The 23619-nt window shown below is 34.3% G+C and overlaps 1 long non-coding RNA gene across 1 annotated transcript; it reads left to right on the top strand.

Moving 5' to 3' along the window:
* The first annotated feature begins 3802 nt into the window (after nucleotides 1-3802).
* LOC143446569 (uncharacterized) lies at nucleotides 3803-21729 on the top strand. The gene is made up of 3 exons (XR_013113957.1): nucleotides 3803-3958; nucleotides 15456-15518; nucleotides 21393-21729. It is a non-coding gene; the product is annotated as an uncharacterized LOC143446569 (long non-coding RNA).
* The last annotated feature ends 1890 nt before the right edge of the window (nucleotides 21730-23619 follow it).

Here is a 23619-nt window from a genome sequence, read left to right as displayed (position 1 = left end):
AGGAAAAGGCGCAGTCAGTCATGCGTTGCCGGCCAGTGAGGTAACATTACGCTTGCTGACGACCAACTTCGTCATACGCTGGTAATATGACCTGATAAAGTACTTGCCTGTGCAAATATTGGTGCTAAATGGGTTGTTCAAAACCTGACGGGCCGAGAAACGAGAAAAGCCTTAAAACTACATGTAGCTTCCTATGCTTGTAAGACGATAACACGACGAATAGCGATTTTCAAGTGGTCTATATGTCAGCCGGACAAAACGGCAGTTTGAACACTTCGTTGTACTCTGCAGACTGCATACACATAACATTGTTTCTGTTTTCAAAGATACCTAACTTAATAACATTTAAATGACCACGTTGCACAGCTGCTTGGTGATAAAATGTGAAGAAAAAGCTAAAAAGTGGTAAAACTACAATACATTTAGCAGAAAGTATTATATTGAAATAACCCGATGACCTCATTTATTCTGGCCACCCAATGGACTCCACATCAAAGACATTAGATCAGCATTTGATCGTTTAATAGCTATGAAATAAGCGCCGTAGGTGGCTTTGTTTGAAGACGCAATAACTTCACTTTATAGGCTTTTTGGAAGAATAAGCATAAAGCAAGGCTACTTTGACCATCTGGTTTTATTCAACCAAACGTAAATACGACTAATGACGTTAAACGCGTCATGTTACAGTGACAAAAACAAGTCATGGCAAGCAATCCCAATACGACCCAAGGTTGAATTAATTTAAGGTTTATTTCATTATTAAGTTTCAACTGATCATCACAAACGGTCAACGGCATACATTAATTTAAAAGCAAACTGTCATTGTAATTAATAATTCCACTAGCGACATTTTAAAAACTTATATGCATAGAATGTTCAAATATAAGGTTCCTTATAGCTCAGTTAGGTGTCGCGTATAACGATGGCCTTCTATGTACGGTGCTTAACTGCTAGGTTATAATTGAATGCTCAATTCAAAGCATCGTAAAAGTCAAAAAAGCTATTGGCAAAACTTGATTTCTTGAATGTAAACTTAAATATTCTCACTTCCTTACAACCATAGGAAATAGCATAGAGGACATACACAAACAAGATGGAAATTTTGAAAAGTTTAAAAACAAAATACAGTAGTAAAGGATATTACTCAAAACGTAGCCCGGGTAAGTTTTGAGCCACATTAAGGAAAACCACTGAAAAGATATGGAGTTGATTACGACGTTTATTTGCACTCGCCACGTTAACCCAATCAAATGCTAATGGCATGGTTAATCAAATGCTAATGCATGTTAATGGTTAATGAAATGGCCATGTCAAAAATTCATTGTCTTGAGGCGTAATTGGCCGAACACAATTGTTACTTTAAAATTACTGTTACTTAAAGACAACAAAATAATATAACAGTAGGCCATGAAAATTTTATATCTTGCTAATTCGGCATATTTTCGTTTCGGAAAAAAACAATTTATTTCATTTCCCACAAAATCACGGTAACCTGTTCTGAAGGTTTAATCACTCAAATTCAAATCAAGCGTGCTCTCTTGCGGCTTGATATTAGTTGGGTGGAAACATGATCTCCAAGTGAGTATTTGCACGGCAGAACAACAATATATTCGGTTGAAGACTGTTCGAAACATGGAAAATGTCTTTAGATCTGCGTATTGCATATAGCCATTTTCAATAAATCTACGTACTAACACTCATAAATGCTTTACAACACAATGTAAAGAGTCCAACCATTGTTTTCAAACTTTGCAATAAATATTATTATATTAGTCAATGTTCTCACTTAAAAATATAAAATAAGTGTATTTATCAGAGATTACACAATGATAATGGCATATTCTGAGTGTATGGTGAATGATTAAGTTATTGGTTTGCGCAGGGCCCTTCTAAGCTCTTGGACCTCGGAACAAAGTTCTTGTTGAATCACTCTTCCGTAGCTCCTACGTATAAGAAGTTACTAACATTGTGCTAAGATATCGAGGGTATCTAAATTAAACCTGGAATTTCATGGCAACATTGCATGTAAGATTACTAAAGATGCATGATATAGAGTATAGTATAATAAGTATTTTATTCCTCCTAGTAGCGTCGTTTACAGCATAGGCCATTATGATCAAACCTTTTGTGCACTCTATTGTAAAGTATAGGACAATAGACGCTACAACCTGTCAAACAACACCTTTCCAGTTGATAAGATTAAATACGACAGACAAACGTCTCTAAGGTTCAGAAGTGAATAATAGCACCTTCGACAAAGCAATTAAAGTCACCAACTGATAAACCTTAAGGTTTTGCGCAATTATCAGCGGCGAGTGCAAAATTTGTAGACAATAGCGCGGGGTCGGTTTGCCCGCTTGCACCAGCTGTTTACTTTTTATCTTGGCGGGAGCATTTTGTTTAAACCTTTGAGCACTATAGTTGTCTTTATCCAAAAAATAGATAACCCTGGTGTAAGACCCGCACTCCCGCAAATTACTATTGCACCTTTGCATTTCTAGCAAACAAGACCTGCTGGTCTCTGGATTATAAATACTGCACCAAAGTTTCACTCCAACATAACAAACCTAGTTGCGGTTAGCAAAAGTTCGTGGTTGGAACAGTTGAGCGCGTGAGGTTTTCAAACCTGAAAGTAGAAGCAAATGATTTATGGAGCCTATTTGCAACAAACCGATGTTGGGATGCTTGCAAAAGGTTCGTAATCGTAGTTTTCTATATATTTTTACGTTCAGCTAAAAATTTTAGTCGTATAATTCAGAGGTTGGAACAGATTGCGAGGCCTCAAGAAAGTTAAAAAACAGTACTTTCTCTACAAGTATATACGCTTACAAAAGAAGTCTTAATACAGAAATCAAAGATTTTAGATTAACGGTTCTGGACACATCTTGATGGTAATGAGTTGGAACTAGCTGTGATCATGTAACAGTTTTTATACTACTTGATCCAGCAATGTCCATCCTCAGTTCTATCGCTGTCAACAAAGTCACCGTTGGCTGAGAGTGTCTGAATGTTGATAAAGTCGTGGTATGAAACTTGCCGGGAATGAGTAAAACTTCTGTAGTTCCAAAATATTTTTTGGCAAAAACAGTTCTAGAACTTACGTTGCACAGGTTACTTAGTGTTACCATTTCTCACAAGTTTCCAAGTTACTTATCAGGTTTCGACACATTCCATTCTTAGAAGAATTAAAAATCAACTGATTGTGCAGACTTGAAACTTGCACAAAATAAGTCGCATCCATTCGATTGTTCTTTGTAAGTTTTAAATCATCACGATTACCAGCCACCATAGAATTGTCTTTTCCCACCAAGTTATCTTTGTTGTTGGTACAAGCAGCGTTGGAACATGCATTGAAAGTTATACAAAACGTTGCTTTTTCGGTATGTTCCGAAGTTCATTACCAAATTTCTTCACGAATGAAAAAGCGTTTCTAAAGATTTATTTAAGTTGAGACTTGCTTGAAATATTGGCAAAGACGATCGTCAGCCACCGTAAAGCAGTGAGTGATAGTTCGTTGAAAGTACAGAGACATGTTCGGTTTGCGACTGCTTATGTCAGTTCCTCCCGAGCTGTTTCAATTTTTTGAATTGAAATTATAGCGATATATTTTGTGATTTTTAAATTTATCCGAGGTCATGGGATTGATTTACACAATAGAACATGTCTAGCTACGTAAGTGCATTGCTACCTATTTGCAAACTTTTGTACTGATGCTTGCCTTCAAAGTGTGAATTACTGCTCCTTTTTACTTTTTGAGAAAAGTTAATGTTGCATTTATATATTGTAAAAGTATGTTCAGATTTGCACTCCTGTAATGGTGTCATTTACAAAGGAGTACAAGCTTTTAAAAATTTATCAATTACGCTGTTGTCGGTCTTCTTCAGATGTATCTCTATATTGGTGTCATGGTGGTTGCATTCAGAAACCTCAATCGACTATACGTCATGACTATAGTACGGTATGTATTTAGAAGTAACATTTTTAAATACTTTCTATTTAACATGTATTGAAAATATTGAGTTGACAAAAAGTTTGCCAGAATAGGAAATGACTGCAGTTGTCCAATTCCTGTTTTCACAACCTGCTTGTTCTTCGGTAGGAAAAGCACTCGAAAGTAATCCCGTATAATGATTGTAATGACGTCGAACTTGCCCGAAATAGGTCGCACTAGTTCGACTGTTTCCTGTAAAACTTACATCATTACGAACGACAATTACATTAAGGCATTTGCTTTCAACACGCTGCCACCGTGTTTTTCCGTGGGTTTCTTGGGAGGAGCAGGAACATGCTATAAATAGGATTGTTGAAAAAATCCTCTTTGAGCTGTTCTTACTTCTTCATTTGAAATTACAGCAAGAATTACAACGACTTCTAACCAGCATAACATGAATTAAGTGCTCTTTACGCAATAGATCGTATCTGGTTTATGTCTGGTTTTCACGTGTAGTTCTCAACAAGCTTGTATTTTGCTTATTTAATTTTGAAGATGATCGGAAGGTTGTTAACTTAACCATTAGCATGCTGCTCAAATTTTTCTTATGATCATTGGTTCTGAAAAGTTACTGGTAGTAATGAGTTGGAACTTGCTGTGATCTTGCAACAGTTTTCATACTGCTTGATCAAGCAATGTCCATTCTCACTTCTATCGCTGTCGACATCGTCACCGGGATAGCTGAGAGTGTCCATGTGTCGATATTTTAATTTAAGATTCCAAGGCCAAGTATTCAGCATGTTTCAGGAAGTTTTATGTCGTATATAGTATATTTATGCTTCTTGATGAAAACAGCTCTCGGACTTGCTTTGAATCGGTATCTTTCACTTACAGTTAATGTCACTAAAAACATCGTTCATAAACTCCAAATGTAGTTTTCACACATCTGATACCTTTTGCAAAAAGTTTATTAAATCAATTGATCGTGTTCGCCTGAAACTATCACAGAATAAATCGCAATCATTGGGACATTCAGTCTTCACGTGAGGTTTATGCTTTTTCATCGTGATGTAAAATTGTCTTGTATAATTTATGAATTTAAAGTATTCAAGAGAGTTTCACATCACGTTAGGTTTCAATCTTCATTTATTTATGTTTTGTTCTAGAAGTCTAGTAGCACTTTTTTTGCTTCAAAGTTGTTTATCAAATTACTTCTCAAATTTAAAAAAGTTGTTTAAATGTTATTGATCGTTCTAGAAATTTATTGATGATAACGACCTGGAACTTGTTGCGATCTTGCAGCTGTTTATAACAGCTCGATCTGGCAAAGTCCTTCCTCAGTTCAAATCACTTTCATCGACTTCACAGTTAACCAAAAGTGTTTGTTACATCTTTTTGCAATGGAGATTTGAAACTTCTTTAAATTGTTATTTTAAACGATTGAAAGAAGTTTTAAATCTCCATTGGCAATTCTCTTCAACCACAAAAATATTTCAGCGATAATAGCTGTCAAGTTTTATCTCTATGATAATTACATCGTTACTTAAAACTTAGAGTAATTGAATAATCTGAGGACTTAGTTACTTCATCAATTTTTCTCATAATGACTTGTTTTAGTGGTAAGAGCAGCGCTGGAACTTGCGATGAAAAGTAAAAAGATATTACTTTTTCTCGCAAATTGCGAAGTTCATTACCAATTTGCAACAATTCTTTGTTATGATGCGCGATTATTTAAAAGTTATTCACGATCACCTTGAATTGTGAATAGCATTTTGTTTCATTAGACCGTGTTTACTTGAACCTTGCATAGCACACTTTGCACTAACAACGATGGTCGACCACGGTATAGCAGCCAGTATGTTTATTCTTTACATTAGAAGAGCAGAAACAAGTTCGTTGTTCGTCTGTTTCTATCAGTCTACCCTGAGCTGTCTTTACTTTTCCACTTGTAACACTAATAATACGCAATGATTTCTCGCTTGGTCCAGCAGCAAATCAACTGATGTGCACATAATGAATGTTAAAGAAAATGACTGTTTCATGATGCAATGGTGATTTTGAACTACCTTTATTTGTTATTTCAAACAAATTGAGGAAGTTTCACGTCACGTTTGGCAATTCTCTTCATCTACAAATATATTTGAGTAGTAATAACTGCCTTGTTTTGTGCTTCTAAATTTTGATTCTCAAACTTTAAAAAGAATTTCAAATTTAGTAGTTCACGTTGACTTGAACCTTAAAAGGAACCTTTATTCGTACGTACGTAACAACGTCCGTAAACCACATTATAACACTCAGTTGTTTGATTTTGAAAGAGCAGAAACAAGTTTACTTGTTAAATTGAATTTCTTTCGATATACTTTGTTGTGAGTTTTGAGTTGATGTAGGGTCAAGGCAATTGTTTACCCATTATAAATTTTTTGTTTTGTGAAAATGTATAGTCATTTATTTGCGTACGTTTGCATCCTGCTTGCTTTCAGCTCGTGAATTACAGTTTTCCAATTTATTTTTGAAGAAAATTAATTTTGCATTTATATATTGTATATTTACACTCCTGTGATGGTGTCATCCAAACGGAGTAAAAACTTTTGAAATTTTAACTGTTACGCCATCGTCGGTCATCATAAAGATGTATCTCTAGGTTGAAATCATAGTGATTGAATTCAGAAATCTCAATCCACTATACGTCACGACTATAGCACGTTATGTATCTAGAATAACATTTTTAAGTTATTTCTATTTCACATATATTGAAAATTTTGAGTGGACAGAAAAATTGCCAGAACACGACATGACTTTAAGCACTTCCTGTTCTGAATTCTACGACTTGTGTTTCGTGAAATTGGAACTTGTTTACATCGATACATTTGCAACAACTACTAATACCATTGATCAGAAAATCCAAATGTAATTTTTACACATCTAATATTTTCTTCAAAAGTTTTATAAATTCAATTGATCGAGTTTTCCAGAAATTTGCACAGAAAAAGTTTCAATCATTTTATTGTGTTTTTTAAATGTTTTGAATAATTACGATGAATATCAGTCATGACAAAACAGTGTATGTCCTTTGGAATAGCGTGAGTAGGTTGCTTTTTCATTTTGGGACATTCAGGCTTTTCGTCAGGTTTATTTTTTAACTACGTGTTGTAAATCTATCTAAACACATTTAAGGTATTTAATTTAAACCTGGAAATTCATGGCAAAATTATATGTAAGATTGTTGAAGATAATATGGAGTGTACAGTAGTCACAAAAGTATTTTTTTCCTCCTAGTAGCGTAGTTTACAGCGTAGGTCATCATGCAGGGATGTCAAACTCAATCGCACCAGGGGCCCAAACTCAATACTGATTTAACGCCGCGGGCCGTATAAGGATAAAACTTAATTGAACGTTTCGTGACACGAGTACATGAATTGGAACAGGCAGCGAATCAACACCAAATTTTTGATTTTTTTGACGATTTTTGACTGGGCTATTTTTGATTATTTTTCTCTTACATCATTATGTTTCATTCATCTCCTTGCAAAAGCATTAAAGAATTAACAAACAATAAAGAAAAAAGCAGCCCAGATTACAAGCGTTAGAATAAATCTATTTATTCTATCGTATGGTGGGGGCAACTGCTGTGCTGCTGTATTGTGCGATTTGTTATAATCTTGTTTCTTGCTTGAAAAAAGTAAGTTATACTGTACAATGATCTCGCGGGCCGGAAATAGTTCAATGTATAAAATAGCATTGCGGGCCAAGTTTTATTATAAAGCGGGCCGGATGTGGCCCGCGGGCCGGGAGTTTGACACGTATGATGATCGAACCTTTGTTGCACTCTAATGTAAAATATTGGACTATAGGCGCTACAACCTGTCAAACAACACTTTTTCAGTTGATAGGAATAAATACGACAGACAAACAACTTTAAGGCCCAGAAGTGAATAATAGCACCTTTAACAAAGAAATTAAAGTCACCAACTGATAAATGTTAAGGCTTTGCGCAATTATCAGCGGCGAGTGCAAAGTTTGTAGTTTTATGTCTTATTTGTTATTTATACTTTTTGATAGAAACAGCGCGGGAACTTGTGTTGAATCGGTATTTTTCACTTAATGTTAATGTCACTAACAACAATGTTTATGAATTTCAAATGTAAGTTTCACACATCTAATATCATTTGCAGAAAATTAATAAAATCAACTATCGTGTTTTACTGAAAGTTACACAGTCAAAATCGCAATCATTAGTACATTCAGGCTTCAAGTGAGGTTTATCCTTTATCAAAGTAATAAAAAAATTGTCTTGCATAAGTTATGAATTTAAAGTATTCAAGAGAGTTTCACATCACGTTGGTTTGTAATCTTCATTTAAAGTTTGTTCTAGTGGTGAAAGTAGCGTTAGAACATGCTTCAAAACTTGTAAAAAAATGTCACAGATTTTTGCATGTGTAATAGTTGTTTATCAAATTACTTGTCGACTTTTTAAAAGCTTTTTAAATTTAATGGATGGTTATAGAAGTTTATTGATGATAACGAGCTGGAACTTGCTGTGATCTTGCAGCAGTTTGAAACTGCTTGATGTAGCAAAGTCCTTCTTCAGTTCTATCGCTCTCATCGACTTCACATTTAGCCAAAATTATTTGTTACATCTTTTTGCATTCGTAATTTGAAACATCATTAATTTGTTATTTTAAACGATTAAAAGAAGTTTTAAGACTCGATTGGCAATTCTCTTCAACCGTAAAATGTTTCACTTGTAATAGCTGTCAAGTTATATCACTATGAAGATAAGATCATTATTTCAATCTTTGTTTAATTTAATAATCTAAGGACTCAGTTAATTCATCAAATTTTCTCATAATAACTTGTTTTAGTGGTAAGAGCAGCGTTGGAACTTGCGTTGAAGAGTAAAAAGATATTACTTTTTCTCGCAAATTTTGAGGTTCATTACCAAATTACTACCATTCTTCGCTATGATGTGCGAATGTTTAAATACCATATTCATTGATCTTCGCTTGATACTATAATGTGGTAAAAGTAGCGACGGAACAAGCATGAAAGTTAATTAAGTTTTAACTTTTATGCTTGTTACGTAGTTCATTACCAAATATCTCCTCGAATTTTGAAAAGCATGTTATTTTAATAGGCCGTGTTTACTTGAACCTTGCATAACATAATTTGCACTCGTCCAACATGGTCGACCACGATATAGCAGCCAGTGTGTTTATTCTTTATATTGGTAGAGCAGAAACATGTTCGGTGTGCAACTGTTTCTATCAGTCCACTCCCTTTAATTTTCTAATTGAAATACCAACAGTACGCAGTGATATCTCGCTTGGTCCAACAGCAAATCAACTGAGTTTCAGGTAAAGAATGTTAAACAAAATGTCCATATCATCATGCAATGGTGATTTGGAACAACCTTAATTTGTTATTTCAAACAAATCAAAGAAGTTTTACGACAGGTTTGGCAATTCTCTTCATCTACAAATTTATTTTAGTAATAATAACTGTCTTGTATCATGCTTCTAAAATTTGATTCTGAAACCTTGAAAAACATTTCAATTTTTTGTAAATCACGTTGACTTGAACTTTGAAAGAAACATTTATTCGTACTTGTCTAACAACGTCCGTAGACCACATTATAACACTCAGTTGTTTTAGTTTGGAAGAGCAGAAACAAGTTTCCTTTTAAAATTGAAATTTTAACGATATAATTTGCAGTGATTTTTGAGTTGATTCAGGGTCAAGGCAATAGTTTACGCAATAAAAAAAATTTGTTTTTGGGAAATGTATAGTCATCTATTTGCAAACTTTTGCATCTTGCTTGCTTTCAGCTTGTGAATAACTGTTTGTCTTTTCATTTTTGAAAAAAACTTAGTTTTGCATTTATATATTGAAAATTTGCACTCCTGTAATGGTGTCATAGCGGTGTCAACGGTGTAAAAGCTTTTCAAAATTTAACAATTACGCTGTCGTCAGTCATTTTCAGTTGTATCTCTAGGTTGGCATCATGGTGATGGCATTCAGAAACGGCAATCGACTATACGTCACGACTATAGCTTGGTATGTATCTAGAAGTAACTTCTTAAATTCTTTCTATTTAACAAGTATTGAAAATTTTGAGTTGACAGAATCTTTGCCAAAATACGACATGATTTTAGACAGTTGTCCACTTCCTTTTCTGAAATTCACGACTTGTATGTTGTGAAATTGAAAGTTGTTTACATCGATACATTTGCAACAACTACCAATACCATTGATCAGAAACTCCAAATGTAATTTTCAAACATCTAATAATTTCTTCAAAAGCTGTATAAAATCAATTGATCGAGTTTTCCAGAAATTTGCACAGAAAAAGTTTCAATCATTTTATTTTGTTTTTTATATGTTTTGAATAATTACGATGAATATCAGTCATGACGAAGCAGTGTATGATCTTTGGAAGTGCATGAGTATGTGGTTTTCCCTTTTGAGGCATTCAGGCTTCTCGTCAGGTTTATCTTTACCATCGTGTTGTTAATCTTTATTGAATAAATTGTGAATTCATACTTTTCAAGAAAGTTTTACGTCGCGTTAGATATTAATATTCATTTACCAATATATTGTTCAAGTTTGGCAATTATCTTCATCTACAAATATATTTCAGTAGTAATACCTGTCTTGTATCTTGCTTCTAAATATTGATTCTCAAATCTTGAAAAACATTTCAATTTTTATAAATCACATTGACTTGAACTTTGAAAGAAACATTTATTGGTACTTGTCTAACAACGTCCGTAAACCACATTATAACGCTCAGTTGTTTTATTTTGAAAGAGCAGAAACATGTTCACTTTTTAAATTGAAATTCTTTCTTTCTTTCAATGATTTTTGATTTGATCCAGGGTCAAGGCAATAGTTTACGCAATACAAAATTTTTGTTTTACGGAAATTTACAGCCATCTAATTGCAAACTTTTGCATCCGATTAGCTTTCAGTTCTTGAATTACTGTTTCTCTTTTTACTTTTGAAGAAAAATAATTTTGCATTTATATATTGAAAATTTGCACTCTTGTAATGGTGTCATTTACAAAGGAGTACAAGCTTTTGGAAATTTAACAATAACGCTGTTGTCGGTCTTCTTCAGATGTATCTCTATATTGGTGTCATGGTGATTGCATTCAGAAACCTCAATCGACTATACGTCACGACTATAGCACGTTATCTATAAGTAACATTTTGAAATTCTTTCTATTTAACATGTATTGAATAAATTGAATTGACAGAAACGTTTCCGGAATAGGACATGACTTCAGACAGTTACTCACTTCCTGTTCTGAATTTCACGACTTGTTTATCGTGAAGTTGAAACTTGTTTACAGCGATACATTTGCAACAATTACTAATACCATTGATCAGAAACTGCAATTGTTATTTTCAAACATCTAATGTCCTCTTCCAACGCTTTATGTAATCAATTCATCGAGTTTGCCTGAAACTTTCACAGAAAAAGTCGAAATCATACGATTGTCTTTTTCGTAAGTTTTAAATAATTACGAAGAATATCGGTCATGATGAAGCAGTGTACTTTCGTCGGAACAGCGTGAGTGTTCCTTTTCCAAACTGGGACATTCAGGCTTCTCGTCAGGTTTATCTATATCTTCGTGTTGTAAATATATACAGTACTAAATAAATTGTGAATTCAATCTTTTAAGCAGATTTGACGTCGCGTTAGATATTAATATTCATTTACCAATATGTTGTTCTAGTGCTGATAGCAGCGTTTGAACATGCTTTAAAAGTTACAAAGAGATGTCACAGTTTTTTGCATGTTTCGAAGTTCGTCATCAAAGTCCTTCTCAAGTCTTGAAAAGCTCTTTAATTTTAACAGATGGGTTTAGACACTTATTGATGATAACGAACTGCTTCTTGCTGTGATCACGCAACAGTTTAAAACTGCTTGATCTGGCAAAGTCCTTCCTCAGTTCAAATCACTTTCATCGACTTCACAGTTAGCCAAAAGTGTTTGTTACATCTTTTTGCAATGGTGATTTGAAACTTCTTTAATTTGTTATTTTAAACGATTAAAAGAAGTTTTAAGTCTCGATTGACAATTCTCTTCAACCACAACAATATTTCGATGGAAATAGCTTTTAAGTTTTTTTAACATGAAAATAAGGTCGTTATTTAAAATTTTGTGTAATTGGATAGCCTGTAGACTCAGTGAAAATCATAATTTTTTTTTATAATAACTTGTTTTAGTGGTAAGAGCAGCGTTGGAACTTGCGTTGAAGAGTAAAAAGTTGTTACTTTTTCTCGCAAATTTCGAAGTTCATTACCAAATTACTACGATTCTTTGCTATGATACGCGGTTGTCAGTAATGTCAATAATGTCAGTTTCATTGATCTTTGCGTGATACTATTTAGTGGTAATAGTAGCGACGGAACAAGCATCAACAGTTAATTAGGTTTTAACTTTTATGCTCGTTACGTAGTTCATTATCAAATATCTTCATCATTATCTTCATTATCGAATTTTGAAAATCATGTTACTTTGATAGACCGTGTTTATTTGAACCTTGCATAACATAGTTTGCACTCGTCCAACAACGATGGTCGACCCCGGTAAAGCAGCTAATGTGTTTGTTATTGCTTTATACTGGTAGAGCAGAAACATTTTTGGTGTGCGACTGTTTCTATCAGTCTACTCCGAGCTGTCTTTACAGTTCCAGTTGAAATTCAACAACACACAGTGATATCTCGCTTGGTCCAGCAGCAAATCAACTTATTTTCTCGTAATGAATGTTAAACAAAATGTCCGTTTCATGATGCAATGTTGATTTGAAACTTCCTGCGTTTGTTATTTCAAACAAATGAAGGAAGTTTTACGTCAGGTTTGGCAATTCTCTTCATCTACAATTTTTTTAGTAGTAATAACTGTCCGGTATCGTGCTACTAAAGTTTGATTTTTAAATCATAAAAAGCATTTTAATTTTTATGGATCACGTTGACTTGAATTTTGAAAGGAACATTTATTCGTACTTGTCTAACAACGTCCGTAGACCACATTATAACACTCAGTTGTTTTATTTTGAAAGAGCAGAAACAAGTTTACTTTTTTGTATTGAAATTACGTTATATTTTGCAGTGATTTTTGATTTGATCCAGGGTCAAGGCAATTGCATAGGCGATAAAAAATGTTTCTTTACGTAAGTGTGTTGCCACCTATTTGCAAACTTTTGCATTGGGCTTGTCGTCAACGGGTGAATTACTGTTTCTCTTTTTTTTGGAAGAAAAGAATTTTTGCATTTATACCTAACAATTTCTGAACTCCTGTAGTTGTGTCATTTGCCACCGAGTAAAAACTTTCGAATATTTAATAATTACGCCGTCGTTGGTCATCTTCAGATGTATCTTTATATCGATGTCATGGTGATTGTATTCAGACAACTCAATCGCATGTACGTCACGACTATAGTACGTTATCTAAAAGTAACATTTTTAAATTATTTCTATTTAACATGTATTGAAGATATTGAGTTGACAGGAAGTTTGCCAGAGTAGACCATAAATTCTGACAGTTGTCCAAATTCTATTTTGAATTTCACAGCTTGTATGTTGTTTTGCAGATACTGCACTCGACAATTATTTCCTTCTACTGATTGTGAGGATAATGAACTTGCCCGAAACAAGTCGCACTAATTCGACTGTTTCATGTAAGTTTTCTATCATTACGATCGACAACAATATTAAGGCATTTGCTTTCAACAAGCTGCAACCGTGTTTTTCCATAATTTAAGTAAGTTATACGACCGTAGGACAATAGCCGCTACAACCAGTCAAACAACACCTTTCCAGTTGATAGAAATAAATACGACAGACAAACGTCTCTAAGGCTCAGAAGTGAATAATAGCACCTTTGACAAAGCAATTAAAGTCACCAACTGATAAACCTTAAGGTTTTGCGCAATTATCAGCGGCGAGTGCAAAATTTGTAGACAATAGCGCGGGGCCGGTTTGCCCGCTTGCACCAGCTGTTTACGTTTTATCTTTGCTGGAGCATTTTGTTTAAACCTTTTAGCACTGTAGTTGTCTTTATCCAGAAAATAGATAACTCTGGTGTAAGACCCGCACTCACGCAAAATATAATTACACCTTTGCATTTCTAGCAAACAAGACCTGCTGGTCTCTGGATTATAAAAACTGCACCAAAATTTCACTCCAACATAGCAAGCCTAGTTGCGGTTAGCAAAGGTTCTTGGTTGGAACAGTTGAGCGCGTGAGGTTTTCAAACCTGAAAGTAGAAGCAAATGATTTATGAAACTTATTTCATTCAAACCAATGTTGGGATGCTTGCAAAAGTTTTCTAATCGTAGTTTTCTATATTTTTACGTTGAGCTAAAAGTTTAGTTGTGTAATTCAGAGTTTGGAACAGATTGCGAGGTCCCAAGAAAGTTAAAAAACAGTAATTTCTTGACAAGTATGCATACTTACAAAAGAAGTCTTATTACAGAAGATCGGTAAGATCGGTCAACTTTTACCACACTGCTCTAATATTATTCCTTCATCTACAACGGTTCTGGACACATCTTGATGGTAATGAGTTGGAACTAGCTGTGATCATGCAGCAGTTTTTATACTACTTGATCCAGCAATGTCCATCCTCAGTTCTATCGCTGTCAACAAAGTCACCGTTGGCTGAGAGTGTCTGAATGTTGATAAACTCGTGGTATGAAACTTGCCTGGAATGAGTAAAACTTCTGTAGTTCCAAAATATTTTTGGCAAAAACAGTTCTAGAATACGCGTTAAACAGGTAACTATTTGTTACCAATTCTAACAAGTTTTCAACTTACTTATCAGGTTTCGACACATTCCATTCTTAGAAGAATTAAAAATCAACTGATTGTGCAGAATTGAAACTTGCACAAAATAAGTCGCATTCATTCGATTGTTCTTTGTAAGTTTTAAATCATCACGATTACCAGCCACCATAGAATTGTCTTTTCTCACCAAGTTATATTTATTGTTGGTGCAAGCAGCGTTGGAACATGCATTGAAAGTTATACAAAACGTTGCTTTTTCTGTATGTTCCGAAGTTCATTACCAAATTTCTTCACGAGTGAAAAAGCGTTTCTAAAGATCTATTTACTTTGAGCTTTGCTCGAAATATTTGCAAAGACGATCGTGAACCACCATAAAGCAGTGAGTGATGGTTCTTTGAAAGTACAGGGACATGTTCTGGGCGTGAATGCTTACGTCCGACCATAGCTTCAATTTTATGAATTGAAATTACAACGATATATTTTGTTGTGATATTTAAATTTATCCAAGGTCAAGGAGATGATTTACACAATAGAACATGCTTGGCTACGTAAATGTGTTGCCACCTATTTTGCCAAACTTTTATATTTACTTTTTGAGAAAACTTAATTTTGCATTTATACAGGCTATGGTAAGATTTGCTCTCATGTAGTTGTGTCATTTACAAGGATTACAAGCTTTTGAAAATATAACAATTACGTCGTCGTCGGTAATCTTCAGATGCATCTCTAGGTTGACATCATGGAGATTGCATTCAGAAAACTTCAATCGACTATACTTCACGATTAAATCACGGTATGTATCTAGAAGTAACATTTTCAAATTCTTTCTATTTAACTTATATTGACAATGTTGAGTTGACAGAAACTTTTCCGGAATATGACATGACTTCAGACAATTGACTACTTCCTGTTCTGAATTTCACAGCTTGTACGTAATTCTGTAGGAAAACCAGTTGAAGAATATTATCTTGTAAAGATTGTAATGAAATCGAACTTGCCCGAAATAGGTCGCACTAGTTCGACTGTTTCTTGTAAGTTTTACATCATAACGATCAACAACAACATTTAGGCATTTGCTTTTATCAAGCTGCAACCGTGTTTTTCCTTAAATTAAGTAAGTTATACGACCGTAGACCTGTCCAGGTTGACTTTCTCGAATAAGACATCCTTCATTACTTTGTAGGAAAAATCAGTGGGTTTCTTGAGAGGAGCAGGAACACACTATGAATAGGATTGTTGATATAAATCCTCTTTGAGCTGTTCTTACTTCTTCATTTAAAATTACAGCGATAATTGCAACAATTTCTCATAGGCCTATTAACATCAATTAAATGCTCTTTACGTAACAGATCTTATCTGGTTTATGTCTAGTTTTCACGTGTTGTCTTTTACAAGCTTGTCTTTTGCTTATTTAATTTTGAAGACTATCGGTAGGTTGTTAACTCAACCATTAGCATGCTGCTGCAAAATACCCCTTATGAGCACACGTTCTGAAAGTTACTGGTAGTAATGAGTTGGAACTTGCTGTGATCTTGCAACAGTTTTCATACTGCTTGATCAAGCAATGTCCATCCTCAGTTCTATCGCTGTCGACGTTTTCACCGGGATAGCTGAGAGTGTCCATGTGTCGATATTTACAAGTAACATTCCACGGCTAAATATTCAATATGTTTAGGGAAATTTTATATCGTATTTGGTATTCATACTTTTCGGTAGAAAGAGCTCTGGAACTCGCGTTGAATCTGTATCTTTCACTTACTGTTAGTGTTACTAACAACATCGATCATAAACTCCAAGTGTAGTTTTCACACATCTAATACCCTTTAAAAAATGTTTATAAAATCAATTAATCGTGTTCGCCTGAAACTTACATTGAATAAGTAGCAATCATTGGGACATTCTTCACATGAGATTTATCCTTTATCATTGATAAATAACGATTTCAATCTTTGTGTAATTTATTAATCTGTGGACTCAGTTAAGTCATCAAATTTTTTCATAATAACTTGTTTTAGTGGTAAGAGTAGCCTTGGAACTTGCGTTGAAGAGTAAAAAGGTATTACTTTTCTCACAAGTTTCGAAGTTCTTTACCAAATTACTACGATCATGCGCTATGATACGCGATTGTTTAAATGTCAATTTAATTGATCTTCGCGTGATACTACAGTATATAGTATATACCAGTAATAGCAGCGACGGAACGAGCATCAAAAGTTAATTAAGTTAACTTTTTTTCTCCTTACGTAGTTCATTATCAAATATGTTCTCGAATTTGAAAAGCGTGTTACTTTAATAGACCGTGTTTACTTGAACCTTGCATAACATAATTTGCACTCGTCCAACAACGTTCGTCGACCCCGGTATAGCAGCCAGTCTGTTTGTTCTTTATATTGGTAGAGCAGAAACATGTTCTGAGTACGACTGTTTGTATCAGTCTACTCCGAGCTGTCTTTACTTTTCCAGTTGAAATTACAGCAAACAGTAATTTTTCGCTTGGTCCAGCAGCAAATCAACTGATTTACTCGTAATGAATGTTAAATAAAAGTACTGTTTCATGATGCAATGGTGATTTTGAACTACCTTAATTTGTTATTTCAAACAAATTGAGGAAGTTTCACGTCACGTTTGGCAATTCTCTTCATCTACAAATATATTTCAGTAGTAATAACTGTCTTGTTTTATGCTACTAAATTTTGATTCTCAAAGCTGGAAAAGAATGTCAAATTTAGTAGATCACTTTGACTAGAACCTTGAAAGGAACATTGTCTAATAACGTCCGTAAACCACGTTATATAACACTCAGATGTTTAATTTTAAAAGAGCGGAAACAAGTTTATTTCTTTAAATTGAAATTCTTTCGATATACTTTGTTGTGAATTTTGAGTTGATTTGGGGTCAAGGCAATTGTTTACGCAATAAAAAATCTTTGTTTTGCGGAAGTGTACAGTCTTCTATTTGCGTACGTTTGCATCCGGCTTACTTTCAGCTCGTGAATTACTGTTTTCCAATTTATTTTTGAAGAAAGTTAAGTTTGCATTTATATGTTGTAACTTTTGAAATTTCAATAGTTACGCCGTCGTTGGTCATCTTCAGAGGTATGTGTAGGTTGACATCATGGTGATTGCATTCAGAAAAATTAATCAACTATACGTCACCGTTATAGCACGGTATGTATCTAGAAGTAACTTTCTTAAATTCTTTCCATTTAACATGTATTGAAAATATTGAGTTAGAAAATATTAGCCTGAATAGGACACAACTTTAGGCAGTTGTCCACTTCCTGTTCTGAATTTCACAGTTTGTATGTTGATATGTAGGAAAAGTACTCCACAAATATTTCTGCTGAATGATTGTAATGACATCGAACTTGCCCGAAATAGGTCGCCCTAGTTGGACAGGTTTCCTGTAAGTTTTACATCATTACGAACGACAACAACAATAAAGCTGCAACCGTGTTTTTGCTTAAAATAAGTAAGTTATACGACCGTAGTCTTAACGTGTTAACTTTCTCAAATAGGATATCCTTCATTACTTTGTAGGACAAATTAGTTGGTTTCTTGGGAGGAGCAGGAACACGCTATAAATAGGATTTTTGATATAAATCCTCTTTGCCTTGTTTTTACTTCTACATTTGAAATTACAGCGATGATTGCAACGATTTCTCATAGTATAGGCATCACATCAATTAAGTTCTCTTTACGCAATAGATCTTGTTTGGTTTATGTCTAGTTTCCAAGTGCAGTTCTTTACAAGTCTGTTGCTTATTTATTTTTGAATAGGATCGAAAATAGTTCGCGCTAGTTCGACTGTTTCTTGTAAGTTTTACATCATTACGAAAGACAACAACATTGAGGCATTTGCTTTCAACAAGCTGCAACCGTGTTTTTCCTTAAAATAAGTAAGTTATACGACCGTATAGTCGTATAGTGTTAACTTTGTCAAATAAGACATCCATCATCACTTTGTAGGACAAATTAGTGGGTTTTTTTTGGAGGAGCAGGAACACGCTATAAACAGGATTGTTGAAATAAATCCTCTTTGAGCTGTTCTTACTTCTTCATTTGAACTTACAGCAAGAACTGCAACGATTTTTTACAAACATAGCATCAATTAAATTCTTTTTACCCAATAGAAAGCATCTGTTTTATGTCTAATTTCTACGTTTTGTCTTTTACAAGCATATATTTGGTTTATTTAATTTTGTAGAGGATCGGAAGGTTGTTAACTCAACCATTAGCATGCTCCAAAATTAATCTTAAGAGTATCCATTCTGAAAACTTACTGGTAGTAATGAGATGGAACTTGCTGTGATCTTGCAGCAGTTTTCATACTGCTTGATCTTGCAATGTCCATCCTGACTTCTATCGCTGTCGACGTCGTCACCGGGATAGCTGTGTGCGTCCATGTGTCGGTAATTAAATTTAACTTTCCAAGCTCAACTATTCAAAATGTTTAAGGAAGTTTTATGTGTTATTTGGTAATTATGCTTTTTGGTAGAAACAGCTCTCGAACTTGCGTTGAATCGATATCTTTCACTTACTGTTAATGTCACTAACAACAATGTTTATGAACTCCAAATGTAAGTACACACACATCTAATATCATTTGCAAAAAATGATTAAAATCAATTATCGTGTTGTCCTGAAATTTACACAGTCAAAATCGCAATCATTGGGACATTCAGGTTTCATGTGAGGTTTATCCTTAATCATGGTAATAAAAAAATTGTCTTGCATAAATTATTAGTTTTATGTATTCAAGAGAGTTTCTCATCACGTTGGCTTGTAATCTTCATTTATATTTTGTTCTAATGGTGAAAGTAGCGTTAGAACATGCTTCAAAAGTTGTAAAAAATTGTCACAGTTTTCACATGTGTAAAAATTGTTTATCAAATTACTTCTCAACTTTCTAAAAGCTTTTTTAATTTATTCGACCGTTCTAGAAATTTGTTGATGATAACGAGCCGGAACTTGTTGTGATCTTGCAGCAGTTTAAAGCTGCTCGATCTTGCAAAGTCCTTTCTTAGTTTTATCACTCTCATCGACTTCACAGTTAGCAAAAAATATTTGTTATTTATTTTTGTAATGGGGATTTGAAACTTCTTTAATTTGTTATTTTAAACGATTACTTTAAACGTTAGTTACTTCATCAACTTTTCTCATATAATGACTTGTTTTAGTGGTAAGAGCATCGCTTGAATTTGCGATGAAGAGTAACAAAGCATTACTTTTTCTCGCAAATTTCGAAGTTTATTAACAAGTAGCAACGATTCGTTGCTATGATGCTCGATTGTTTAAAAAATGGAATTCTTTGATTTTTCGCGTGATACTAGATACCGGTAATAGTAGCGTTGGAACAAGCATCAAAAGTTAATCACGTTTTAACTTCTATGCTCGTTACGAAGTTCAGTATCAAATGTCACCTCGAATTGTGAACAGCTTTTTGTTTCATTAGACCGTGTTTATTTGAACCTTGCATAGCGCACTTAATTGCACTAACAACGATGGTTGAAATCATGGATCATATCTAGTAGGTTTTAATAGAATTGTCTCGTGTTTAATTTTGGAACAATATCGGAACATTTTTGTTAAATATTGTAAAAGCTCAACATTTAGCACACTGTTTTAATATGAATCCTTTATCTGCATGAATAAGTGCTACATACTTATTGATGGTAATGACCTGGAACTCGCTGTGATCATGCTACAGTTTCTAAACTGCCTGATCTAGCAATTTTCATTCTCATTTGTATCGCTGCCATCAACTTTAATGCTAAAGAGACCAGAGTGTTCGTAAATTGATAAAATGTAATGACTTTGAACTTACTTAAATTGGTTGTGAAATCATCCATTTAGTTAAGTTTCACATCATAATTGGCAAATATCTTTAAGCATGACTATATTGTTCTGGTGGTAACAGCATCTCTGGAACACGCATTAAACAGTAATATATAGTTTTACTTTTTATCGCGTTTTCCGGAGATCATTTCCAAATTTCTTCCTAAATCGTCAAAAGCATATATATTACAAAAGATTGTATTTTATCGAAAAGACTTTAGTAATGGCAATAATAAGCTGGACTATGATGAGCTAACAGTTTAACAGCTTCTATACTGCGTGATCTAGCATTGTTCGTCCTCTGTTTTATCGCTGTCGATAATCTCACCGTTAGCTGATAGTATCTGTATGTATGTCGATGAAGTCTTGAATTGAAGCTTATTTAAGATGTCACTGATTTTGGCATTTTCAGTGAAGTTTTATGTCACGTTTAGTTGTTAATTTGATAAACTATATAACATTTTAATTTTAAAACATTTTGCTTATTTTCGATCTACAAGAAACAATAGTCATACGCTCTTTTCCAACTGACTGTCCACAGCAAATTATCATTGGCGACAAGCAGTCAGTAGTTTTAGTTTAGTTTAAAATATGTTCGGCGTGTGAGTGTTCTCATCAGTCCGTCACTATGTCTTGTCTAATTTTTTTGCTGCACTCCTGTAACTATGCTGCTTTGGAACTTGTTCTGATCAAGTCTTCCGATGGAACTTTTTTCTCTAACCACTGTTGCTGATTTTAAACCCAGAAAGATTTCTTGAATTCACACATCCCGAACGGCTTTGGTATCTTTCTAAATGTTTACTTTTGTATTTTAAAATGTTTTTTACTAGTGTAACTACTTTTGTTGAAAAAGAATGAACCGAGACGATGTGGTACTGCGTCAAACTCTCTCGAATAGTTTGAATTTACAACATACTCAAGACAACTTCACATCACGATGACCAAAGATAAAGCCCAGTATGGAAGTGGAACACTATCGCGCTTTTCCAACGAAAATACACTGCTTTATTTTGGCTAATAATGATCGTAACAATTTAAAACTTACAACGAACAATCGAATGAGTGCGTCTTATTCTTGAAGAGGATACATTAGATGTGTAAAAATTACCTTCGGAGTTCATGAAAAATTTTGTTAGTGATATGAACAATCAGTAAATGATAACTATTTAACGCAAGTTCCTGCATCCACCAAGAAGCATAACCATCAAATGCAACATGAAACTTCTGTGAACATGCTGAATAATCAGCGTTGGACAGTAAAATTTAATTATCTGAATGTCGACTCTCTCAGCAATATCCCGTTGGCGATGTCGACAGCGATAGAATTAACTGAGGATGGACATTGCAAGATCAAGCAGTATGAAAACTGCTGCATGATCACAGCCAGTTCCATCTCATTACCATCAGCAAGTCTGCAGTTCCGGTGCTTCTAGAAGTATTTTGGAGCAGAGTGCTAAGGATTGACTTAACAACCCCCGAGCTCCCAATTAGCTAAGTGAATGACAAGGTGGATAAGGACTACATGTGGTATCTAGGCATTAACCTGATACGATCTATTGCGTAAAAAGCACTTGATGGGATGCTTATTATGATTTAAGAATTCGTTGCAAATCCTCGCTGTAATTTGAAATGAAAAAATAAGAACAGCTCAAAGAAGATTTACGTGAACAAGACTATTCATAACGCGTTCCTTCGTTTACAAAAAAATCCTCTAATTTATGCTATAAAGTGATGAAAGATGATCCAATAAGATCCAAGTAACACGATAAGACTACAGTCGTATAACTTACTTAATTTAAGAAAAAACACGTGTACAGCTTTTTGAAAGCAAAGTTAATATCATTATCATTTCATTTCAAAAAACTAACCTTGTTCCGGTTCTCCCAAAACAGAACCATGCACTGTGTGCTATGCTGTAGTCGACGAACGTTGCGAAACAGGTGCGAATAAATGTTTCCTTCCAAGTTTAAGTCAACCCGGTCTAAATGAAATGCGTTTTTACATTCTAGAATTAAATTTTTAGATGCATGTAACAAGACAACTATCATCATCAAAATACATATGTAAATGACGAAAATTGCCAAACGTGACGTAAAACTTTCTTGATTTGTTTGAATTAACAAATTAAGGAAGTTTCAAATCACATTTGCACCGTGACGCGACACCTTATCGAAAGACACTTTATCGAACGACACTTAATCGAACGACACTTTATCGAAAGACACTTAATCGAACGACACCTGATCGAAACGACAGCTGATCGAAACGACAGTTGATCGAACGACACTTATCGAACCGAAAGTTGATCAAACGACACTTTATCGAACCGACAGCTGATGAAAGCGACAGTTGATCGAACGACACTTTATCGAACCGACAGTTCAAGCAAGATTTTTGCGTGTTTCTCAAACATTGAAACAATGGGTCATTGTGATGTTCAGCTATCTGTCCATGTTTGTTTGATAAAGTTGGATTTTGTAATTTTTGAGATATTGTGATATTTATATAATTTTGCTCTCTCTCCGCATTGAAACGTATTACTCATTTACGCACCAATAACTTGACTAACTATTCTTTTTCGTTCTCTTTTCACAGCGGGGGCGCGGCGTAACAAGAAGAATTTATAGAAATGTGTCACTTTTAGAAATACCTAATTTACACTAAATTCACTTTCTTTAGTTTTACAATTATGATGTATACAGGAAGCCAGATGATGTTTCTACTAACCTGTAATAATGTCATCGTCTACGACGCATAGGTTTCTAGTAATTAACGATTGCAAATGTGTGTGCGGGGTTGGCCACACCTAGTTTTTTTAGTAAACTCGCGAGCCTGGTTAGGATAGAGTTAAAAGATCCACAATTTATTGAAACAACTGACGATATGCACTGTTAAAAGAACGACAATTTATTAAAAGAACTGGCAACATGCACTGTTAAAAGCACGACAACTGACGAAGTGCACATTTCAATCGCATTCATTTAATTACAAGTTGTGTGCAATTGCTCGAAGATAACTTTTTATGTCCATATTTGTTGAGTCATAATTTTCAACTAT

Source organism: Clavelina lepadiformis, chromosome 2, assembly GCF_947623445.1.
Source record: "Clavelina lepadiformis chromosome 2, kaClaLepa1.1, whole genome shotgun sequence".
Classification (NCBI taxonomy): Eukaryota; Metazoa; Chordata; class Ascidiacea; order Aplousobranchia; family Clavelinidae; genus Clavelina; species Clavelina lepadiformis.
The sequence above is the reverse complement of the archived record's forward strand: the minus strand, read 5'-3'. Positions and strand labels throughout refer to the sequence as shown.